The 12,832-nt window shown below is 43.2% G+C and overlaps 1 protein-coding gene across 1 annotated transcript in view; it reads left to right on the forward strand.

The window, feature by feature from the left end:
• The first annotated feature begins 11,154 nt into the window (after nt 1-11,154).
• Nucleotides 11,155-12,832, forward strand: part of LOC143214746 (uncharacterized) — a 446,535-nt gene continuing 444,857 nt past the window's right edge. Inside the window, exon 1 of the mRNA XM_076436114.1 lies at nt 11,155-12,128. The gene's annotated coding sequence lies outside the window, so the exon portion shown is untranslated. The remainder of the gene's footprint in view (nt 12,129-12,832) is intronic.

A 12,832-nucleotide genomic window follows, 5' to 3' on the forward strand; every position in this document is an offset into this window, starting at 1 on the left:
AGATTTTTATGCAAAATAAAAATTATCTAAGTTGATTGTAGAGGACCGAAGCTACACAAAAATGTATTAATAATTTTAATAAGCTGAAAGTAACGGAACATCATGCTGTCGGCCAAAATGTACCCAGGTAATTTGCAGGAAACCATTGAATCCTCCCCTTCCGATTTTCTAGACTGTCCGTTCAGAATTTCAATTAATTTATTTTAATTTGTATCCAATTGTGTGCACTTGCAGCAAAGAGGCTAGCATGTGCGGAGGCTATTGTCTTCTGGGCAGGCCTAGGCATCATCTATTGTGCCGAAAGTTTGAAGCGATAGCGTGCTCGCACTGCTCGCGTTTTAGTATGACGAACAGCTCGTTCCATCCTGAAATTCTGTTGGCGCAAGACACCGTTTTCTGGAGTACCGTCGAAAAACATAGTTCTTCTAAATGCGTGGAGAGAGAGAGAGAGGTGGTTACGCTCGGTCGGTCGTCTTTTGCCCGGTTTAATTAACACTTCCGGCAACTCGATAACCGGGCGCAACGAAAATCTTGGCCCCGAAAATTTCGCAGACGCGCGGAATTGTTTCCAGGTTTGCGCTGACGCTATTTTCATCCGCGTAACTACCTGCCGGATTATTCACGCGGCTGTAATGTAATCCAGCTCGTACAGGGTGGAGTCCGGTAGTTTGGGCCAGGAATTGTCGGTAGTTTCTACGGCGAAATAGCAGCTCTATTCTTCAGTCTGCGGTTACGCAGTGTGAATATCTTGTAGATAGATACCTGCGACCGTGTAATCCTGGCTTCGATCTACAGACCCAGTAATTTGGATTAGGTATTGACGCCCGCGCATACATCACCTGCCAATTCAAGGTGTTCGCGCGTCCTACGGTGTTAATCGGCGCGTTTCGACCACGCCGCCTGATAATCGCGCATAAATGTAAACGAGCCACGGTCTTCACGATCCCAAAACTCCTCGTACAGTCAGGGACAAAACGATACGCCTTATTGATTCGTTCATTTTTACTCAATAGACTACATATATATATACATGAAATTTCTTGCACAAACGTCGCTTCGCTTAGGTTAGGATACATGTCGTAATCACTGCGCCATTCACTCACTTTCATGAATTACATAACTATTTTAATCGGATCTGCTCGAAATTTATACTGATTCTCAAGCTCTTTCTTCTTATTTTAATATTTCACGATAATGTAAGTACAATAAATAAAAGTACAATGCATGATCTACAAGTGAAAATACGAAAAAAATCTTATATGAAGTTTGTTTATGAACGATGTCAAGTTTGTATCAATGCAGAAGGTGGTCATTTTGAAATGATGATTTAAACATTTTTAACGATCCTCGTACGTTAAGAAATATCTCGTAAGTACAGGCAAAGTGAACACAATCGACCTTCCGTATTATTCAGCTTTAAATCTGCTGTTCCGCACCTATTCAGGCTACATTCAATATTTGCCTATAATATTGTAATAAAGCGTTTATAAATAAACTTCATATGACCTTTATTTTCACTTCTAGATCATGCTCCTACAATCTCGCCGGAAAAGTAGGAAACATCCTGTATAAAGTCTCTTTCGTTAGAAGCACTCGCGGTTACTGCGGAAGTAGTTTGCACGACACGCGGACCACGCAGAGAATTACCCAATGCCTACAACCTAGTCAGAAAATTGTGCAAAGAATACTAAAATATGGTAAATAACAACCAACTTCGAGTCTCCCTTTCATTAATCTTAAATGAGTATTTAATTTAAGTGGTTTCCAGTTTGATGCATTTGTTTCATAACACGATGCATTTTCTTGGCACCTGTTTTTGCATTTGCACACTGAAACTGGATTCTCCATTCGCAAATTATCCGGGCGCGTACGAGAGAATATTATGCAGCTCCACTTGCCAATCAATAAAATATTCAATGTCAGAGGACGTAATCTGAGGTGCTAGGTTGCCGAGCGAATTTCCCTTAAGCTTATTAAAGGTGAAAACTGAAGCTCCGCGGGAAATGAAACAGAGCATTACGCGATTTCAAGATTTGTTGCACCCACGAACGTAGCCAGACGCGTTTGATGTACGTATTAACTTTGTTATCAGATTTCACCGTGTTGGGTCGAGCAAAAATGCACGCGCGTACACAGTATATATATATAGTTTTTTTTATCGAAAGCTGACACGCGAGTAGAATCAGGACATCAACGGTACATTTGAAAATTGTCTGATAACTAAATCCACATTACACAAGCGACGCTCGATCCGAAAAGCCTTTGAAAAAAATTTGATATACTGGTATTTTATCTTCACGAGAGGTATTCCACGATCGACGAATTTCATTTTTTTTATTATTATTATTAGTGTATTCAAATCACATTACAAAAGTATTCGTTTACTTTTATACTCAATTTTATGAAAATTAGAGTTAGGGAAAATGACTAAAAAATTGTACGATTTAAGGACAAATTGCTGAAGAACTCGTCAATGTCATTAAACCAGAGTCAATACCAATACCGGATTAGTCATGTGACATGTGACACACCCAAGACAGAGACGGAACGCGTCACGTGACCGGTCGCGACAGAAGTGTGGGGAATAGCGTCGTAGAAGAGGAAGGCAGAGTCACACAAGTCTTCTTAAAAAACTCAATTTTTAAAATTAACTGTATATTTCGGAATATCACCATCGAAACCAGCTGAAAATCGCAGGATGTCTCCTCGCCTATGCAATTTCTTGGACAAACCCAAGGACCTGTCTTCGCAAACCGAATCTAGCACAAAGGGTATCTGTATAGCATTCAGATATACTTTTCGCACGATCGAGCCGGTGTAATGAGAACGGTATCGTCATCTTGCTGCAGATTCTAATCGTATCATAAACACTCATCCCACGGCGAAATTGCTCGCTGAAGGCGTATCTAACTTTCTAATTGTTTGAAACACTCGACGGGGGCGAACGGCGGAACAAAGGCACTCATTACTCTTACACGCTCGTTTCGGCCTCCTATGTACAGGGATCGGTCTCACACCGATGTAAGCAGCTTTCGCACAATCAGTTGATTACGCCAAGTTCGAAAACCTGTGTCCCGCCTCTCCCTCTCTCTCTCTGTCTTCCTCTTTTGCACATTTCCGTCCCCATGCCGCGTGTCTAACCGACTCTTCTTTGTCGAGTGCACCGTGCCCGCAGGTGCAATTCGCGTTTCCCGCTCAATGTATTACAGCGCATTAACGAGTACGACTCATTTACAAATCGTACTCCCGGGAAACAGTTCCCTTCTGCCCGGGGTTATTTTTTTCGATGATTCCCGTGTAGAGTTGTCCCGCCCCTGAAGCCGGCTCGGCAGTCTTTACCTCCTGAGGGGGCTCGGTGGACACCAAGCTTTGATTCTGTGTCTAATTGTGTAGTCTGTAGGTAGCATCAATTTCAAGTCACATTTTTATCTGTTTCTGTTCTGGCCACCATTCATTTGTTCATCTATTGAAGCTTTTCCAGCCAGGAATATACGATTCAAAGATTGTTCAGTTAAATGACTGCAATGGTTTCTAATTAGTCGGTGTTTTTGGGAAACTGGGCAAAGGAAATTGAAAGAAATTAGGATTAAGCTCAGAACGTGCTCTTTTGATACAAGTTCGCTCAAACACTCGAATGATTTGAGACCGTCGAGTGTCCCATGCTGTTGCAGCCGATCGTGCCTAATTTTTACGTTCGGTCTGCTTGAGACCGGACATAATTCATGAATCAGCAAGTGAGCTTAATAGTACAGTAATTGGGACGAGTGCTTCACGAGGATTGCAAACAAACCATTGTCTATTCGGATCATGCCTGGTGCATAGTGCTCACAGCAGGTGCATTACAATCGTTTAACTACAACGAAGAAGGGGAAGAAGAAGAATCCTCGGATCGCCTGCGGAGCGATTTTTCTTCTGGCTAGAACGTTGACACAAGTAAAAACGATGTCTCACGGGGTCCGTCAGTGGCGGATGCAACAGTTGCTCCGTATGACATCGTGTGCGTTGTCTGGCGCCTTGGTCGTCTCGCGTCTCTGGTCCCGGGGTGCGAGAGATGCTAGAGATGCGGTGCAACGCGGTGCAACGCGGTTCAGCGGAGTGCGGCTTGGGTGCATCGTCGGGGGCGGTGCGACGGCGTCGACGGCGGCGGCGTCGCGTCGGTGCATCGTCACTGTAACCGAGCGCTGTGACGGAGCACGTAAACGGGGTAGCGCAAGCTCCGCGTCAGGATGCCACCGGAAAGAGGGTGGCGTCGGTGCGGCTGTCCACGGCTTTATGCTTCTCCTGGGAATTTCTCTCTCACACTCTCGGCGAACGCCACGCCACGCCACGCCAGGCCAGGCCAGGCCAGGCTCAGACATTCAACCCGGACTGGCGCGCACACCACGCGCGAAAACCGTCACACTGACGTACAAGGGGATACCACCTAGCGCGCCGTGCTAAACGTCCACCGACGTACAAAGGCGTGGCGTCGCGTCGCCGTCATCCTGAATAGGAAAGTTCTCGGTGATAATTATTATTGTTGCTACGCTACCGGATACGCCGCCTCTATGGATACCCACTGGCAACGGTGGAACGGTTTGCGGCGCGTTGCGGTGTCTCTCCCCGATGCTTTTCCTATCTCGATTCGCGGGGACGTGTTTGCGGATTGCGCGACGCGAATCAGACCCGCCATTGTTCCCCAGCCGTTATTAATGATCGTGATTAAGGAAATGGAACTGTTCGAAACGATAAAGATGCTCGACGACGTCCATCAACGAAGCCGCCGTCCCTTGTTCCAGCGGCGATCGCATGCATGCCAGGGGATTCGAATCGGATCGCGAAATACTCGCCTAATCGTGGTCGATACCCTTTGTGAGGGATCCGTATCATCTAGCAGACTAATCAATCGGTTGGACCATTTATGAAAAAGTCATTCTGATTTAAAGCGGGTGTAGCTGACTGTATAATAAATGAATAGACAACGGATTTTATGCGTTTATGACAAAAATGAGTAGGTGTAACATGAAACAGTAAAAACATTAGACGAATTTAATAATACTGTCACGTTATTTTCAACCTATTAAACACATTAAGAAAGAAAATAAATTTCTGTTTCACTGAAGTTTGTTATAATTCATGTAGAAAATTGTTATTTTGCATAGAGGTCCGCTGTCTAGTTATGAAATGTTCTTGCATGTAGAACTAAAATAAATCTTGAAACACCGTCTTCTTTAAATGAAAGCATCCAACACAAGATTGATGTTTCGATATACAAGTAATAATATAATGCACGTAATGCTTCGCACAGTTACTGTGCATCAAATTTTGTGTTTTATCTTTACTGTACTCGGCTAGACGTGAGGCGGAAATATTATACATATACAATGTGTGATGCGATCCTATCGCTACACTGAAAGGATTATTATTAACACGTCCGTGGCCAGGTCCTTCCACGAGACTTTCTGCTGACGTCATGTGCGTTATCAGTGGGTTCATCGATTACTATTTCAAACACGTTTTATTTTAAACGCGCTCTTAACTGATCGGAGCAGTAGCTTCTAATCAACCTGTCCGTCAAATTACCGGTATCGCACGTTTCATCTCGCGATTATTGAAATTACAAAAATAGATTCATGGAAAAGATCCTTACTCTAGGTTAAAAATGAATTTCTTCGTCTGCACGTTTTAGTAAGTCGAAAATAATGTGAAAATGTTTTTGCTGTTGTTAAATAATCTTTCGCATCGTGTTTCGCGTTACGGCGACGGTATCTTGAAATTCTGCAACCGTGTTAGTGCAAAATCGTGTTACAAGGGGGCTATCTGTACTTGAAGAGAGACGTTCGGTTGATTGGGATGAAATTCGTCGAACGGTTCCGAGTTCACGATGGGAAAGTTGAAATAAATTGGACCAGTTGGAATGCTAGCAGTACAGTATTGGAGAGGGCGGAGAACCATGACGCTAGTTTGAAATATGCTCATGAGAAATATTTAATGCTGGCCTCGTGGACTGAGTTCGGTAATGAGACCTTCAGATTTCTCTTATTTGTCTAGATTACTTATTTCAGCGACTACTTGCACCACACACTCACGTGGAATTTAAGAAACGGCGGTAGTTTCGTTCTCGAGTGAAATTAAAAATGCTCGAATAAAATTTAATATTCATTTAGAATTGGTAAATGGAAATCAATTTTTATCTGCAGAAGAAGGCTTCTTTGAAACAAATAATGACATCTTATTAAACAATTATTGGCATAAGCATGTTCACTGATTTATTAATTTGTTGTTGATTCAATCATTGTTGTCACAACTGTATAAAATCCGCAGTGTACTTATTATGTCCAAGTGCCCAGTTTACTCTGAATTGTAACATAATCTGCAAAACAAATTTTGCCAATTTGTGCAAGAACTTTTCGCAAAGAAGCTCCCGTAACCACACTATTGATACCGTGCAAATGGTGGACTATAATGTATTGATCAAGCGATCGTGTTGTTGTATAAAGACACAAAAACACGTCTGATTGTATAGCAATCTATACACCCCATCTACATCTCTATGTATACTATGATACACATCGTTCAGTAGAGAGTGTATACCTATACATATAACGCAACTTGCGAATCGTTCCGTACCACGATAAATTTCTCTCGGTCCAGAATACCCCGGAATGTTAATGCGATTCGAAAATATAACGTGTGGCATTACCGCGCCGTCATAAATATTTAATAACGACTGTTGACATTCATTAATGGCGAATGCATCTCCGCGGCACCAAAATCCCTGACCTAATAAACTTTGTTACACTCAGATTTACGAGCGTGCGATTACAAAAAAATGTGTAACCGCGCGGGTTAATAAATTACGATCCGCCGGGGTTGCGTGCTTTTATTGCACAGACTAGAAAGTTAAATAATTGTTTTTCCATTGGTGTTCGACGTGGAGAGGAGATTTTTTGTTTCCAGTCGGAATAAAATTTAAGGCCATGTACCATTACACTGGCAATTCCTCGATTTTCTGCTGCAAATTCTGCATCAACAATTTCTCTTCAACTAATTCTTAATTTAATAAATGCACAAAATTCTCAGTTATCAATTTTCATTTCTTATAGGAAGTTATATGAACGACGAACTTCTGATCAGTGTGTCTGCAAAAATAATGCAAGGGGTTAATAAAAGGCATCCTTAGCAGCAGGACTGTGTCGAATGGATAAAAATTATCCATTCCAAATTTTTTATTTTATTAGTAAATTGTAAGTGCACACATTGCAATGCATCAAATGGACTCTTGCATATTTTAGAAGGGGTTGAAAATGAGTGACTTTTACTGTCAGTATTATATTTTCTGAGAATAGTGCTATACCGAAAGGAAGCTTAAAAATCTCCCATAACACCAAACAAGATTATAGGATTACGTCACTGGGGTTGACTTGTTTGTTTGCGATTAAAGTTGCTATTGCTGTTGGGGAAATCTATTAAAAAGTTCTCAGCCATGAGCCATGGATTTAAAAAATTATGAATTGCCGGTAGATAATGTGTTAAAATAGTAAACAATATCCATCTGAATCCATTTTCTGATCTTTTCAAAGATCACAGACGGTAGTCTACCAGAAACTAATACACCTCGATGGCCTTGATCGCACTAGTCCAAGACAAGGCCAATTAGATAGAGATAGTAATAACGAAGAAACCAAACAGAAACGTCCGTGTATTTTTCGCAACATGCACGGGAAGGGGTGGCTTTCGTTTCGCTCTGTTATGCTTCGCGTTCATGAATTTTATGCGCCATTGTTCAGCTTTCGACGACGTAACGAAAACGTTTGAGTCGCAGCGAGCATCCCTCGTCAGGATGACGATCTCCATAAAGGGGACGTTTGCTCTGCGGCCGCGAATGTTTTCAGTACTTCTATAACCGACGTGCACAAATGTAGAAAATGAACAACTGTTGCACCTGGCTCTTTGTACTTGTTCCCCTTTCTCTCTCTCTCTCTCTTCATTCGTTTCTTTTTCCCCCTCCATCTCTTTCTCTGTTCTTTTTTTTCATACGTACCGCTGTGAACCGAACACCAACCCCCTTTTTCTACGCTTTGTCTTTCATCTCTCCACTATGCGGGGGTGGTTGCGGCCAAGGACGGGCGTGACGTCGCGACGTCAGCGTTCTCCAACACGGACGGGGCCGTTTGACACTGACATTATCGGCGAAACAATTGTTTCCCATTCGATTCCTCGTCATTCAAATGCGAAAGAATTTGGGAGGAAAGGGAGCTGAAAAGCCACTACGGTGTCGGAGCGACACTCGACGTCACTCTCAACAATTCCGCCGATCGTTTGATCACGTAGACACGCAGAAAACCGACGATGTCTATCGTCCGGGTGCGCTGCCGATCCAAAAGATAGGGGTCGCTCCCCAACGCTGAACATTTAGGGGAGTCCCATGTATTTACAATAAATGGTAGAAATCTTCATGATTTTTTAAAATTAAATACTGATCATATGAGACTGAGCCGATTTTAGGCTTGAGTTTTAGGGATGTTCTTGAAAATAGCGGCGCTACCGCTTACGAAACCCAACAGGTTTTTTGACCTGGAATAAAAACAAAATTTCTTTCGAATCTACATTAAAATGCCCAGAAGTACACAGTTTAAAGTTTTGACTTTTTGAATTTTTCTGTAATTGTTAACAAAATGTAACGTTAACAGAGAACACTCAAACATGTTACAAACCATACAAAATTTATAATATTTCATTATGTCCCAGCTGGTTTAACAATTCATAAAAAATGTTGCACCGAGTCCCAGAGAATCTCGATTTATCTCGATTAATAATTTTTGCACAGTCAAAACCCGTCCTATTTGTTCCCAGGCGTAACGTTAATTGGTGTAATAATTAGGCATCTGTAAAGAGCGAAGCCCGTTAATTTGCTGCGTGAACATGTTTTCTGGCGAAATACGCCGAAATTGGCAGTGCTCACTGCATACACCTCCGGGTCGGGAATGCACAATAACCGGCTCTATGTTTTTTAGTATTAGAATGTTTTGGTGAGGTTTCCTTCCTCCCGGTGAACTTCGCGGAGCAATTGCCGGCACGTAAGCAAACTAAATACACAGGAAAATTCTCGGTATTCTTGTAGGTACTGAAAGATTCACAACTGTTGTATTCATTCCTCTGCTCACTTTTGTACCGGTTTCGTGTCAGTGCGTTCGCGTTTCCTTCGTGCCGTGCTTCCTTTCCTCGAAAAAGGATACGTATTTTTGCAACTCCAGTTGCACAGCGTTGTTCTCTCTCTCCTCCTCTCTCTCTCTTTTTCTCTCCCTCTTTCTATCTTGTACTGTCAGCACTTTTTCGGACATTGTTTCTACGAATTTTTCCCGGTCTCTATACAGTTCTAGAATCGTTATTACATTCGATAAAAAAAACGAGCTCCACGAGAGAATGAAAGGAGGCTACGAGCTGCATAAACGCTCTGTAAAATATTTTTCGTATAATTTTTGGAAGTACCTGCGCTGGAAACATTTCTAAAACAGCGAAATCCTTCAATTTATGCCGAAACAATATTTTTGCGTTCCACTTTTTATTTTTGTAAGCTTTCACAAATTTTGTTACAGTAATAATTAGACTGCGGATCTTATGCGCTAATGGGAAAAACAAGTTAGTAACTTAAAACAATAAAAGGATTCGAAGAATTTCAGAATGGTGATACTCTATTTCCAACCTGTTACGATTATTATAAAAGGAAAACAACCCCTAGATGATTTACTATGCCCTGCAATTAATGCAGACAATTTTGATTTGCATGAAGATCCGCATTCAAGCAATAACATTCACTCATGTAATAATGTTATTTATTCAATCAATATTTAAAACACCTCTGAAGGGTTAACAATTGTTAGAACCCCCAACACTAACCCCTAACAAACATCGTACGTTCTCACAGTCCAGAGGACCCACCTCGGCTAACTTGTTGATCGCAGAAATCAATCTCAAAAAAAAGGAGAGAAAAAATATCACAGCAGAATAAAAGAACCGTCACGGGCTCGTATTACGTTCGAAATCTTTTTCCCCGGGTCGCCGCGATGGAACTCTAAAGTAGCAATCGTCGGGCGCGCGCCGCGAAGTTGAGCGTAAAAAAGGAAGTTTCCTTAGCGTCCTGCCGGCTATATAGTTACCATGCCAGAAGATTCACAACTGTTGCATTCGTCTTTGTTCATTTTTCCACCCTCCGCGTTGTTTCCACGTCCTTCCTCCCTGTCGTATCCTTCACCGGCGGTGGCATCATAAAGGAGCCACGCGTCGAGCACCGAAGAAAGAGAGAAGAAGAGAGGGAGAAGATTCACGGAAAGGGGGAGAGAGAGTTTCCTTCCGTTGTCACACAATGCGATACTCGCGTACAGCACGGTTAAAAAATTGTTTATACAAGACCGTATACGCGTATTATAGATACAATTGTAAATATGAAAAATTTACTATTTTTAATAATTTCAAACTATACACCTAAAACTATTTTAGCAAATTTTAATTAAATCTCTAACTACTTGCACTACGATTGATCTAATAGTTCCAGTGATCAGAAGTTTGTTCATAATTTCTTAGAAGAAGACGAAGGAAGTGCCTACACATCGACAACAACAAAATAGAATTTTATTTCCATATAATGCGATCAAAAAATTGTTTAAAATTACTGTGTATCCATATCTTCTGCGGTAATGTGTGTACAATCGTCTTACGCAATGTTTTGTACATGTATTGTAAATGTACTGCAACATACAATACACATATACAGTCTTTTTAAACAAGTTTTTGGTCGCGTTATACGAGGGTCTACTGTAACATACATATTCAGCAGATCCCGTCGATGTTGCAGTACAAGGGCTAAAGAAGATCCGAGTGTGGTATTTCTTAGTCCGAGAAAACAGTGTGCCCTTTCCGGGTTAATAGTAAAGAAAAGAGAGAGAGAGAGAGTAAGAGAGAAGGAGTGGAAGAGAGTGTAGCAGCTAGAAAACTAGGAGATGCACAGGAAGCTAGAAAGAGAGGCCGGACGCGTTGCGTCGAGACGGACAGGGAGCGCAGCCGAAGAATCGCAAGAAAAGGCGAGGGGCGGAAAGCCACGCAAACGAAACGGCACGAACGACGAGCGTGAGCGCCCTCGACGAGCGGCGTGGGGACGCCGAGCGTCGCGGCGCGCCGTGAAAACCGAGGGACGTCGGCGTTCGAGCCAGTCTGCGTCCGCCAGTCGTCGCGACGTCCTCGCATCGCAGTGACTTGCGCCGATTTCTCTCGTCGCTATACCGTGAACCTCGAACAAGTTCTTTTTTTAAAGGATACACCATCGTTAGCATCGAACGACCCAAACCAAAAAATCAATACCCCTGTCCACGAAATAAGAAGAAGCACTAACACTTCTTCCAGGACGATCGGTACCGCGATTCGATCTCGAAAGATCATCGTCCGCCAACTCTCGAAGTTTCCCCCGGCTGATTCCTGCGCGAAGGGGGTTGGCCAGCTGAGTGTCCTGAAGGATTCGAAGCGGGATTTCCGGGACACTTCCAGGACACCAGAATCTCGATCACCGGGCGCTCGATCTCCTGTAAATCACCTGTCAGATTGACTAAATCATCCTCCCAAGTGATCGGCAGAGTGTTGCAAGAGGAGGACGTCTCGTGGACATCCTCTGTTATCCGCGGGACATCGTGATCTACAGCGATCGTTCTACACGTCCTGCTCTTCATCCTACTTCTCCAGCAACCCGCGGGTTGCTTTGTGCCGTGTTTCCGTGCCCCCCTACCCTCGGTTTCGTCGGTTTTTCGCACCTGTGTGTGCCAACCGCTGACTTGGCACCGGGACACCAGCGAGGGAACGAGAGACCGGCCCGGAAAAGAAGAGAACACCACCGAAGGGGGAAAACACAGAAAGCTCTCTACGAGCGGGAGAGAGAGATATCCTTCTTCTCTTTCTCTCTCTCTCTTTGTTTTTCTCTCACTCTTTCTACTTTCTCTCTCTCTCTCTCCCTCTCTGCTTTCTGCCACCGTCGGTTTCTCTTCCGCGCTTTTTTTGTTCGCCCTCTTGAATCCCGAACGAGTTTCTGTGCACCCCGCTGGATGGATCGCAGCCTTTGATATTCGCCTCGATATTTGTCTGCCCGCCTACTCCATTGTTCGGTGAGTAATCTCAAAAGTAGACATTCCGCCGCGCGGGCCTCGCGTGACCGACTCCGGCCCGCGGCTCGTTGCGGGAAATTACCGTTTAACTGGGTCTACCCGGATTCTTTTTTGCTCACCCACCACCCCGACTACTATGGACTTTCTTCGAGAGTGCAGTGGTGTAATGTCCCGATACGTGTGCAAAGAGGCGTGCTCGGTATTCGCGAGGAATCCCGTCCCCCAGGTACCGTTCAGGTGTACCCCTTCAGGGCCCGGGAACTTCAGATACGTCGGATTGGAATTACGAAAGTTTTACCTGGAGATTTGTGACATTTTTCCGAGCAAAACGAGCCCAAACTCGACGCAGTTCGGTGTACGTTTGCCAGTTTGACTGACGATTTTGTGGAACCTCTGGTATACGAACTCTCCAGCACTTCATACGTAATTCTAAAACGATCCATATGCAACACGATTCGTTGTGCAAATCAGTGAAGAAATAAATCCAGGTATAATCAAGGAATTGTTAGAAATGACTGTATATATTTTGTGGTGATAAGTGTAAAGAAAATAACTTTTGAAAAAATTGTTCATGTAGAGAATTTACTGCCGCAGAAAATATGTATATATAAAATCTTTCCAAACAATTTTTTCATCGTGTTTTACCTCCTACTTTCCGAACATTCGTGTTCCACTGGTCAGTTTGGATAACGGAGTATATCGTG

Source organism: Lasioglossum baleicum, chromosome 13 (genome assembly GCF_051020765.1).
Source record: "Lasioglossum baleicum chromosome 13, iyLasBale1, whole genome shotgun sequence".
Taxonomy (NCBI): Eukaryota; Metazoa; Arthropoda; class Insecta; order Hymenoptera; family Halictidae; genus Lasioglossum; species Lasioglossum baleicum.